The sequence below is a fragment of the Grampus griseus genome, assembly GCF_964374135.1.
Source record: "Grampus griseus genome assembly, chromosome: 2".
In the NCBI taxonomy this organism is placed as follows: Eukaryota; Metazoa; Chordata; class Mammalia; order Artiodactyla; family Delphinidae; genus Grampus; species Grampus griseus.
The window spans coordinates 90,858,969-90,871,178 of NC_139018.1; positions in this window are offsets into that span (position 1 = coordinate 90,858,969).

Here is a 12,210-nt window from a genome sequence, read left to right on the forward strand (position 1 = left end):
AGAGAAATGGAATTTTTAATGCCTACAGGAAGTTTCTGGCAATGTGCTCCAGGTTGGCAACTTGATAAGTGGAATCCAATATCCTTTCAAAAGGGTTTCAAAATAACTATTAGTTAAAATTTAGATATTATTTGGACCATTGTTTCTTAAAATGTGTTCAATCTCATACAAGTCCCGGGAAACGTTACTAAAGTGGGGGTAGGGTTGAAGGAGAGGGGTCCTGTGATCAAAGTTTTTCTGGAAACAGTATATTCTAGCCTGTTTTTGGAGAGTCCCAGTGTATATTAGCATATTAAGGACACTGAGAAGTCCGACGACAAAGAAAACTAACCCTAACTCAGCATTATCCCTATTCATTTGATCAATAAATCCTATTTTTGCCCAACACTTATTCTACACGATGCACATGGGAAAACACTGACAGACACTAATCTCTTATGAATAATGACCTAGAAAGTTTAAACTATTTACCCAAGATCACACAAGCACTTAGTTAAAGAGTCACGAATCCTGGCTCCCTACCAGGCCTACTTCCTGGGATGATCCAATTAAGGGTAAGGTGGTCTAAATGATACTCTCAAATTATAAGAATTCTTAAAATAATAAAAAATGGAGTAATTTAGGAATTATCAAGAAACCTTTAGGCACTGCTCTTCTCTCTGGTTTAGAAGTAGCTGGATACGGGTAGGACAAATCAGGTAGAGATCCTCCACTCTACAACAGGTAATATAATCTCACTCCAAAGCCCCTCCCTGCTTTTCTTCACTTTCTCGCTATCCATATTAACACTGCAGCTCCAAGCCCGGCTCTCCACTGGAAAAAATATCTTTTTAAATAAAAGAGTGGGCTCAGATCACAGAAACAGTGGTGGGACCAAGACCTTGATAACCCAGAGGCCAAGAATGTCTCGAGGTCTCTTCCTTACATCATGCTTCCAGTTATACATCAGTTCTTGTAGGGAGACCCTCAGGAAAATCCCCATCTGTGCCTGAGAGCCTCTGACTTCACCATGTAACCATTTTTCCTTCCCGTCAGAAGCAGATGGAATTAATAAACTGTGACAATTGTCTATTGTTCTAAGCAAGTTGCTCCATGATCTGTACGCCTCTTTCCCAGAAGATGGACAGCAGAGCGCAATAAGGAATGAGAATGTGTAATGTCTGTGACTCTCTTGTTAAAAGTCCCTCTTTGTTTGGAAGTCATGCTAGCTTGACTTTCTGTGTTCTACTAGATAATATAAGAATCTTGATCCTCAGTGTCTCTGATGAAATTAAACTCATGATCGGGGGTCGCCAGGGTCTCGAGGTTTTCTGTCTTGAGGAAGCATAAAACAGGGGTCAGAATGTCTCTTCCTTTGGAAAGGAAGTTCTTCAGGCCTGCAGGACCCTCCCCCCTCCCCCCCACTAGAGAGCCAGGCACCCACCTGTCACCTTTCCACCCACCACAGAGACAGCCAAGTCAGCCGGGACTCAGACTCATTCTGATGAAGAACCCACCTTCAGGCAGAGGCTAGGAGCTGTGTGGTGATATCTGACTTTTCTTACTTTAGTCTTTGATAGCATAATCTTTGATGGGGAATAAAGACTGGTGAGGCCTTTGCCTTTGGGTTTCTCTGAAATCTTGATCTTACTTTAGGTGGCTTGGACTCAAAAGGATGTCACCCTGCAATTCGTATAGTTTCTAAGTCGGTATGATTGCACTTTTTCACAGCAATTAATTGTATAGTTCACTTCTATTTCAATAACTAGTGCATTTATTAATGGGGAAATGTCTGGTTTGTGGATACCTGTTGATATCAATTATTAATGCTTGTTTACCCCTTGCACTTACAAAAGTTGCCTGCCTAGAGCTCCATAGAGAATCTAGGAAGATGGAATGAACTAAACTAATATTTATTTGGCATCTACTGTGTGTCAGGCACTGTGCTAGGTCTTCCATATATTACTATTAAATTTAATTTTCAACCTGACCTTGGAAAAGTAGCCTTCATTGTCATCTCTATTACAGATGATAAAACTAAGAATCAGAAAGGATCATTCAGTCTATCCAAGCAGCATTTATTACCTATTAACTTTAAGGAGGAGGAGAAATTAAAGAAGCAGAGAGGCTAAGTGAGTTTGCATCCTTGCTCCTCAGAGCGTGGCACACACGGATATCACATAGACCCTTGTTAGAAATGCAGATTCTTGGACCACTCCTGAGCTACGTGTCAGAATCTGTTAAACAAGATCCCAGGTGTACTTTAAAGTCTGAGAGGCAGTGTCTACCCAGTTAAAAGCTGACCCAGAAGGAAGGGAAGAGAGAGGAAAAAGAAAGTCTCTATGGGTAAGACTGAAAGACGGGGTTGTGAGAAATGTGAGAACAAAGATGTTTAAGACCTTGGGTTGTGTCTAGGGAGACCTAGAGGGCAGTCGGGGAAGAAGCATTTTAACGTTTCCTTTTATACGTGGCTTTTAAATTATTTCCCCCTTTAACGTTTTTCAGGAGAATACAGTACAACTTCGAATTTCATGTTCAATTATTCTTCATTTCTGGTCTGACCCTGGCCTTTCTCTGCACCATGAAGCTGCTGGGCTTTCAAATAAGTTGGATCTTAATCAAGCTTGTTGAGCTTCACTGAATTGAAAAATCAGATGTGGTTCCCTGATTCTCCAGGAGGAGAACCGGGCTTGTGGTGCTCCTGTCTTCCCCTCTCTCCCCTCAGGTTATTAGGGGTGGGATATTTGGTCCTAACAAGCTTGCTTTCACCTAGGAGTCAAATTTGGGGCAGCGAATTGGGGTCCATGAGATGCTCAGACTCTATAGGGAGCCACGTCACCGAGCACGTCCTGTTGCCGCCACAGAGTCCGGGAGAGCCTTGTTACTCAATGTGTGAGTCAACTGACAGGCAGTACTGGCAGCACCGAGGAACCTGTTAGAAGCGCAGCCTCAAAGCCTCTTTCTTAGACCTACTAAATCAGAATCAGACACTCGAGCAATTCACGTGCACTTCAGAGTCTGACAACACTCCCGTGGCAGTATTCACATTATTTTTTATAACTTCTTCCCTCAAATTGACACCCCCTCCTGTCTGAGTCTGCTCAGGCAGGATACTATCACAAAATACCATAGACTGGGTGGCTCACAAAAAAACAGACATTTATTTCTCACAATTCTGGAGGCTGGAAATCTAAGTCAGGTGCTGCAGGGTTGGCTGAGGGTCCTGGTCTAGGTCACAGACCTCCTTGTATCCCCACGTGGTGAAAGAGGGGCCAGACAGCTTTCTAGAGCATCTTTTATGAGAACACTAATTCCATTCATGAGGGCTCTGTCTTCACAATCTAGTCACCTCCCAAGGGCCCCACCTACTAATACCGCCACCTGAGTACATTTCAACACATGAATAGGGGGTAGAGATACACTTAGACCACAGCATCTCCCAAAACTCTCCCTCCCAAATCTGTCCTAGGTACACACACAGAGAGGCGGCTAATTTTTGGCCCGTTTTTCTACAAATATGTCCCAGGCCAGACCTCCCAAAGTGCCTCCGGAGAGAGTGTGATGCTAAACAGATGCCAAATGCAATTTTTGGCAGAAGTAGAGCAAAAATCCTGGATTATCTACTCTGTGCTGGAGGGCAGAGGGATGTTAACCTTTTCTGGGTCTTGTTTACTTAATTAGAGAGCCATTGATGCCATGGCTGTTTCAGCAAATCTGACCCCAAGTTTTGAACCCACATATAAAAGATTTCACTACTATCTAATCTGGAGCCTTAGGGATTTTCATATTCAATATCTAGTTTGGTTTTAGTGATGCTGAGAGCAGGGTCTTCTTTTTTGTAGGTATGTAGAAAAATGACTGGCTTTACCATATGACCCCTCAATTCCACTCCTAGGTATATATCCAAGACAAATGAAAACACAGAGCCACACAAAACCTCCTGCTTGAATGTTCATAGTGGCGTTATTCATAATAGCCCCCAAACGAACACAACCCAAATGTCCATCAACTGGTGAATGGATAAATAAATGAGGTACGTCCGTACAATGGAATGTTATTTAGCCATAAAAAGAAATGAAGTCCTGATGCATACTATGAAGTGGATGACCCTTAAAAACATTATGCTAAGTAAAATAAGCCAGACACTAAAGGACAAATATTGTATGGTTCCATCTATGTGAAATACCTGTAATAGACAAACTCATAGAGACAGAAGGTATATCAGTAGTTGCCAGGGGCTGAGTGAGGGGTGGGGGAGGAGCGGAGAATGACTGCTGATGGGTATGGGATTTCCCGCAGGCGTGTTGAAAAAGTGACTATGGTGATGATTGCCCAACTCTGTGAATATACTGAAAAAAAAAAAGCACTGAATTGTAGACATTAGATGTTACAGTATATGAATTATATCGTAATAAAGTTGTTTTAGGAAATGACTGACTCCGAAACAAGAGCAGCTCCACGTTTGAGGTGAAAGTTGGCTGAAGGAGGGTGTGCAGCCCCCGCTCAGGACAAGAGACACAGAGAAGCTCAGCCCCCAGGGTGATCAGCTTTCATCTTACAGCATGGGCAGCTGAGCATGGGAGACGCTTCTTAGTATCCAAGATCCTAGAAATGGGGGTGATCTCAGTATTAACTCCCTCCTCCCTGGTTGGGGCAGGTATTTCCGACACTCATCAGTTGTTTTTTTCCCCCACTAACCTCACTTAGTTTTTCACCAAGTCACTTTGCCAGGATATGTGTCTGATGTGGTAATAGTAAAGGAAATAATCTTTACTGGAAATATGCTCTTAATTCTCCTCTGTTCTAAGTTTAGCTTAACCCCCTGTGGGGAGTTACTAGTCCCTGAGAAGTTGCTCCCCAAGTGAATCAACTCTACCTTGTAAGGAGGTGCCATTACAGACTAATGATTGGTGCTGCGTAATTTGTAGGGCAAATTTCTAGTGCATAGTGAAAAATGCACACACCCTGGTTCATAAATTATTAAGAATTTCAAAACAGTGACTGCAGAGCGAGCACGGAGATTTTCCAAGTGTGAGACCCTGTGTGGTTGTACAAGTCCATCATGAAGCTGGGTAGATATATAGACCAGAGAGAGAGAGAGGGAGAAGTTCCCATTCTTATGTACTTGAAAATAATTTCATGTCCTTTATTGGACATGCTATTTCTTTTTAATAAAAGCTACTTCAAAATGGTATATTTCTAGGGAGTGTATAGGGGTAATAGTATAAAATATAATCTGATTTTCAAGGAACTCTCTGAGTGTTTCATTCAAATAGTCTATTTCAAGGGCTTTACTTTGCAAATTATTTTATCTTACCTCCCAACATTATTGTGATGCTGAAAGAGACAAAATTTTAGCATCCATTTTACATATAGAGAAATTGTCAAGTAATGCATTTTAAAGGAACATCCAAAGACAAGGGAGCACAGTGGGAGAAGCACCATTTTACATACATTTCTCCTGTTTCTTTTCATAGTAAGCTACGGTGTCTATGACAGTAGTATAGAGACTGCATATTAATTCATAATATTGACATATGCATTATTAATGTAATAATTACAAAATAACATTATCAAATGTTTACAATATACCAGGCACTGTGATAATCCCTTCATATATCTTATGTTTCATTTTTACTCTAAAACTCTTGCCCAAGTTGACAAGTTGCACACTGAGAGGTAAGTACTTGTCTGTGTCAGATTGTGTGTATGTATTTGTGTTGGCAGAGTGAAAGCCTAAATTAGCTTTAGTTAGCAGTAATTCTCTTTTAGCAGAAATATTTTATGTAAGCAGTTCCAAAAGTATCCCAAAAGTTGACCACTGATTATATTGTGAACCTAAAGTGGCCTCCTGCTTCAGAGAGGTAGCATGGCATGATGGTTAAGCATGCAGGCACAGGGGTCAGGATGTCTGGGATTCAATCTCAGTCATACTGCTCACCAGCTGTGTAAACTTGAGCAAGTCAATTACCCTCTTTGTGACTTGGCTTCCCTTCTTATAAAATGGAGATTACAGGAGTACTCGCCATGGGATTATTGTGAGGACCAAATGAGTATATATCTAAAGTATTGTATTATACTAGTGTTAACTGTTGTTACTGTTATTATTATTACATAAAAAATCAGATCTTAACATCACAGGCCATCAGTTGAGGTTGTCCACTAGTGTCGTTCCTATGTACACAGCATGTCTTTTTTTTTTTTTTTTAACACTGATGCTCAAGCCCGACCCCTAGAAACTCGGATTTAATTAGACTGGACTGGAGCTTGGGCAGGGGCAGTTTTATTTATTTATTTATTTGTTTATTTATTTATTTTTGGCTGCATCGGGTCTTCATTGCTGCTCACGGGGTTTCTCTAGTTGCAGCTAGCAGGGGATACTCTGTTGTGGTGCGCGGGCTTCTCACTGCAGTGGCTTCTCTTGTTGCGGAGAAGGGGCTCTAGGCGCACAGGCTTCAGTAGCTGTGGCACGTGAGCTCAGTAATTGTGGCTCACGGGCTCTTGAGCACAGGCTCAGTAGTTGTGGCGCACGGGCTTAGTTGCTCCGTGGCATGCGGGATCTTCCTGGACCAGGGCTCGAACCCATGTTCCCTGTATTGGCAGGCGGATTCTTAACCACTGCGCCACCAGGGAAGTCCCCGGCATGTCTTGATAATAGATTAAACTGTATTTAAGTACAATGCACGGTGTTTTTCCAAGAAGCAGGATAACAAGCTACCAGGTCATAATAAGTGGTGGGAAAATAATGGGGATGCAGAGGCTGACTCCTGGACCAGGAAGAACAGGTAAAGAACAGTGCTAAGCTCTTTTAAACAGTGTTTAAATCAACATCAATCTTAGTCATGATTCAGATGACAGTTGGCTGCCAACTGGGGCTCCCAATCAGGCCAGCAAGGGACATTGGCCCAAACTCCAGAAAGCAGAGCATGAGGGAGACAGATAATCATCTTGAAAAGCTCTTCCTGGGGGAGCAAAATCCCAACAACTGGGCTGGGGTCAGAGGTAAAACTTCCCATCCCACATAGGAGAAAAGGTCATCAAGAATAAGGCAGAGCCAGAAAGCCCCAAGCCCTGGGGCCTGGAAATAGCAGGACTTTAGACCTAGGAGGGCTGGGAGCTGGCAGGAAGTAACCTGTCATCTGGGGAAATCTGATTCCAGGCATCACTCCAGGGGCACCAATTTGTCTGCATCTGATTAGTGGATGAAGAGCAATGCTGGCAGTCCTGCAGGTGTGGCTGGGCCAGGTCTGTAATGGTGACATAAGTCGGAGTGTGCAACTCCTGGTAGAGAAACAGGGTATGGCTGTGGACACCCTTTCAGTCTCCATGAGGACTGGCAGAGAACAGGACCAAGATGGAGACTACAAGTGGGGGAATCAGTGGTTCAGCTGTGAGAAAATAGGGACCCAGAGGCAGAGAAAACAAGATGGCGGCAGCCCCACTAGCCCAGCTTCCTTTGTCACCTGCGCCCACCTGACCTCTAGTCTCCACTCACACACTTGTGACCCTGTGAGTCCCGTGTGTTGTGATCCCTCTGGACAAGAATGGCCTCTCCATTCCTCTCCACTAAGATGAATTTCACTTGCTTTCAAGGCCAACCTGAGACTCCACACACATTATGTTCTGACCTTCCTTGCTCTGCCCCTTCTTTGGGGGAGTACTGCTGAGTACCTGGCAGTGACTTAGAGAGGGTGCAGGTGAGGGAAGAGGTGGAGCTGATGCCAAATACTCTTGAGTTTTATCGGTCCTCCTGGAACCTCCCTTCCATTGCTCCCCATAAAACCTAAAGCAACATGTTGAGTGACCTGAGTCTGTCCTGCCGCATTGTCACACTTGCTTTGAGTCTGTAGGTTGTCTCTATGCAACTCTTTTTACATTTCAAGCTTGAAATTAATTTTAGCCTAATATTGCTTAAATAAAATTTTTGGAAGAAAAACACAAATTATATTGTGTTTGGAAGAAAACACAATATAATTTGCCTTGGACCTGAATCTCTGAAATGGCCTTAGCTAGATCTTTGTACATCAGTCACAGAGTAGGAAAAAGAATTCTTGTTAATATTCTGAGTTTGTTGTGGGCTGTCTAGTGTCTAAGGGCTCTGTTGAACAAGAGAAGAATCAGTGTATTAGGGTAATACATTTACATAATGAGGTTTAAAAAATGTTTAGTACATCTTTGAGCAGAAATCATCACCTTTTTCTTGGATGCTGTTTCATTGTGCCCATGCACCAATCTCAGCCTAAAGGAGGAGGCAGAGGGGAGAAGATTGAAGGCCCTGATCTAGGATGGAATCAGGGGAATGGGAGCCCTTGGGAAAGGCCCATCCGCGGTATATAAATGTATAGTTTTAATTCCCCAAATTGCTTAGACAGTTTGCCCACATGTATCATGCTAGCTTAAAGTTCACGGCCCACACCACAGGGGGCAGACAATGCTGAGCACATCCACTAACTTCACAGGGACAAAAATGAAAAGCGACAGCAGCTTCCTGAGAGCTCTGAGAGCTGACACATTAAAACCTGCCTACTGGCAACAGCTGAAGTGGTGGAGTGGCGATAAGCACTCAGAGTGTGATGTTTTGCGAGCAACAGTTTTAGCAGCCTGCTTCTCAGAAGTGGAATGTGCTAAAAACGCCCAGGCCTGAGGTTTACCTCAAAGAGCCAAACTTGAGGTCATGAAGAATAACTTTCAGAAAAGTTAGATAACTTCTGCAATACCAGCAATTTAACCTTTTAGCCTCAGAATTAGCAATGAACATGTGGGGTTCAATAAATTGATGACATAAAGAAAAACACACGTATTGTTTTTAATGAACTATGGTCAGCCTGGGGTGGATATCCGTCAGTCAATAGGTCAGAAATGATATTGGCTCCCTCTCTCCAAGGGAAAGATTTGAGAATTTTATGAGATGTGGAGAAGACGCTATTTGATGTATAATGAACCCAGATGGAAATTAAACAGGTATGAGTTGAAATCTACTGTTAAAGTCCAGCTGGATCTCTCTTTTGCTGACGCCCATAATTATGGTCCTAATGGTTTCTGTTTTCTTTTCATCTCCTAAAGTACAGTTTTGTTGACGTGTTCCATTACTGTCAGAGGTGAGGGCTTTGAGTTAGCCAATATCATCACCCTCCATGCATGCTGCTAAGATATTAGGAATTACACAGAAATGAACTATTCACGATTTCCCCCTAAGTCTTTTTTTTTTTTTTTTTTTTTTGCGGTACGCGGGCCTCTCACTGCCGTGGCCTCTCCTGTTGCGGAGCACAGGCTCCGGACGTGCAGGCCCAGAGGCCATGGCTCACGGGCCCAGCCGCTCTGTGGCACGTGGGATCCTCCCGGACCGGGGCACGAACCCGTGTCCCCTGCATTGGCAGGCAGACTCTCAACCACTGCGCCACCAGGGAAGCCCTCCCCCTAAGTCTTTTGATGTATGTAATTTAGTGTGATTTTCCAGGGATAATAGTTAAGAATCATTTTTGTGTTCCAGAAGGGTAAAGGTGTAACTTAATGAATGACTCCAATGTCTCCCATGAAACTATTATATCATTGACAATGGAGATGTTTTTGCCTAAGAATATACAATGTGTTAATTAATCTAGTCAATAAATATCTAGTCATTAAGAGAGGCATAATGAAATCCCCAAGTTTTAAATCCCTAGACACATCTGTGCAAAACCAGAATATATAAACATCATCTTAAATGCTCACCAGCAAACACCGAACACCCACATGTGTGAAGGCAAGGTGAATAGAGCTCTATCAGTGAACAAAAAGTCTATAAAAACTGTAGAAGTAGAGTAGATATGCCAAAGAATAGCCCAGTTTCCCTGATCAAGGCAATTCCAGGTGGATTCACCTCGACTTTTGCTGGGAAAATCCCAGCTAATACCAGCAGTCACATTTTCATCATCTTTTTTTTTTTGCAGGGGGGCGATACGCAGGCCTCTCACTGTTGTGGCCTCTCCCGTTGCGGAGCACAGGCTCCGGACGTGCAGGCTCAGCAGCCATGGCTCACGGGCCCAGCCATTCCGCGGCACGTGGGATCTTCCCGGACCGGGGCACGAACCCGTGTCCCCTGCATCGGCAGGCTGACTCCCAACCACTGCACCACCAGGGAAGCCCCATCATCTTTTTTTGCAGCAGCACTGGTCATGCTTGCTAGTCAATGACATCAGCCTTGGCCAGATCTGCTGGCATGGAAATCCCTCTTTTATACAATACACAGCAAGCACTCACAAGCCTTGTAACATAATTTGAAGAAGACAACTGGTCTACTACTCTCTTGTTACGCTTCAACCTTACAACCTTGATTCTCTCTCCAGACGTTCAAAATGAATCAGGATGTTCCCATATGCAAGTGTACACTAAGGCTTAGAGTTTCACAATCCCCTGGTAGTTTTATAAAAAAGAAGCAGACCCAAGTGAATTTTCTAGGCTAACAGTACTTTGACCCTTCTCTTCTGGAGGTATTCCACATCTGGATCACTTGTAGCTGGACCTGGGTGGCCAGCTGTGGATGGAAGAGGCTTAGAAATTCACTCTAGAACTACTTTCCTGTGGGTGTACATTCATGTCATCTAATACCTTAGCCAGGGACCCTTTCATTGCACCAAACAGAACTCCACTCAAGATAGGCTAAACCAAGTAGGCAATTTCATTTACAGTAGCCGCTCTCAGGGATGAAAAGGTGTAGGTTAAGAACTGAGGCTGCTTGTTTGTCTCTAAGTGGACCCCATGGACTTTGACTTCTCTACTCTTCTCTTTGCAGACTGAGAAGTTTCTCTGCTTCCCCAGACTTTCGGCTTGCATGAGATTTTGATTGGCCCCAAATCTGCATGACTTCAGTCCATATTTCTTCCATTACATAACTCCATTACATAACTCCTCAGATTGTGCCCATAGACCAGTCCTGCTTCCTTCATCCTCTATTCACAAATGTTGACCCTGAATAAATATCTTGTAACCCAAACTCTGCCTCCAGCGACTCAAACCCTCACTGTGCCATTTTAGCCTGACATATATGTAAGTCCAAAGCAAGGGAACTAACCCAAATGTGAACCAGGGCTGCTCAGAAAAGACTCTCCGGAAAGGAATGACATTTCAGTTGAATCTGGGAGAATGCATATAAAATTGAGGCAGGAAGCAGAGTAAGGTAAGCACATTTCCTCCAGGTGCAGGCAATGGATTGTGCAAAAAGAAGGAGGCAGGTTCTGGGCATAGTGAGCTCTTGTCATCTGGGTCTCAGTTCAACCATCTCCTCCTCCAGAAGACCTCTTGGACCTTCTAATTTAGAGTAGCCACCTCTATGCTTGCCCAAGTCACTCTCACATCCCTTGGAAATGTTAAGAAATGCAGCTGGAAATGTAGATGGGGAATAGACCAGAAAGGGCTGAGTAGTCCGGGCTTAATTCTGAAAGCCACAGGAAGGCTTGGGGAGGTTGGATGTGCACTTCCTGTATCGTTGGAGTTGTGCCTTGGCAGCTGCATGAAGGCACTAATGAAGTGGGGTAAGAGCGGTGACAGGAGGATCTGTTTAGCGTCCTTTGCCCTGATACAGATTTAAAAGATAATGACCAAAGGGAGGTGCGAAACACTGTGTAAAGCAATGGTTTTCAAATGTTAAAGTGCATTTGAATCACCTGGGAATCTCATTAAAATGCACATTCTGATGCAGGAGGTCTGAGATGGGGTTCAAGACTGCATTTCCAACAAGCCTCCCAATGATGAGAGAACTGCTAGTCTCCTGGGACATCAAGAACCTCTTTGGGAAGCTATTAACCAGCAGGTGATGTGTACTGACCTAATATGAGAGGGCTACAGGTGTTCATAATTCTGTAAGGCATAGCCACACTAGGATAGCAAATGACTGGGATAGATATGCATAAGTCTTTGATGCATAGATAGTTGGAGACATGCCAGTCACAGAGATGGCTATCTCATCTCAAATGACCATAAACCTCTCCAAGTACGATATTAGGGTACGTGGTTCATTTAACGATGGCTTCATGTCGCCTGCTATTGACCAGGAACTAGATAATTTAACTACAGATGGATTGAGTAGCTTTGGGCTTCTGCTAGAGCTCTAGATTCATCACAATTTCAGCTGTTGTTAGTTCATCCAAAACGTGGTTTTCACAGGAAAAAATCCACAGCTAGCCAAATTCTTCTCTCGGTTACTATTATGCAAACTTATTATTAAAGCCAATTATCAAATATACCTTCAACTGG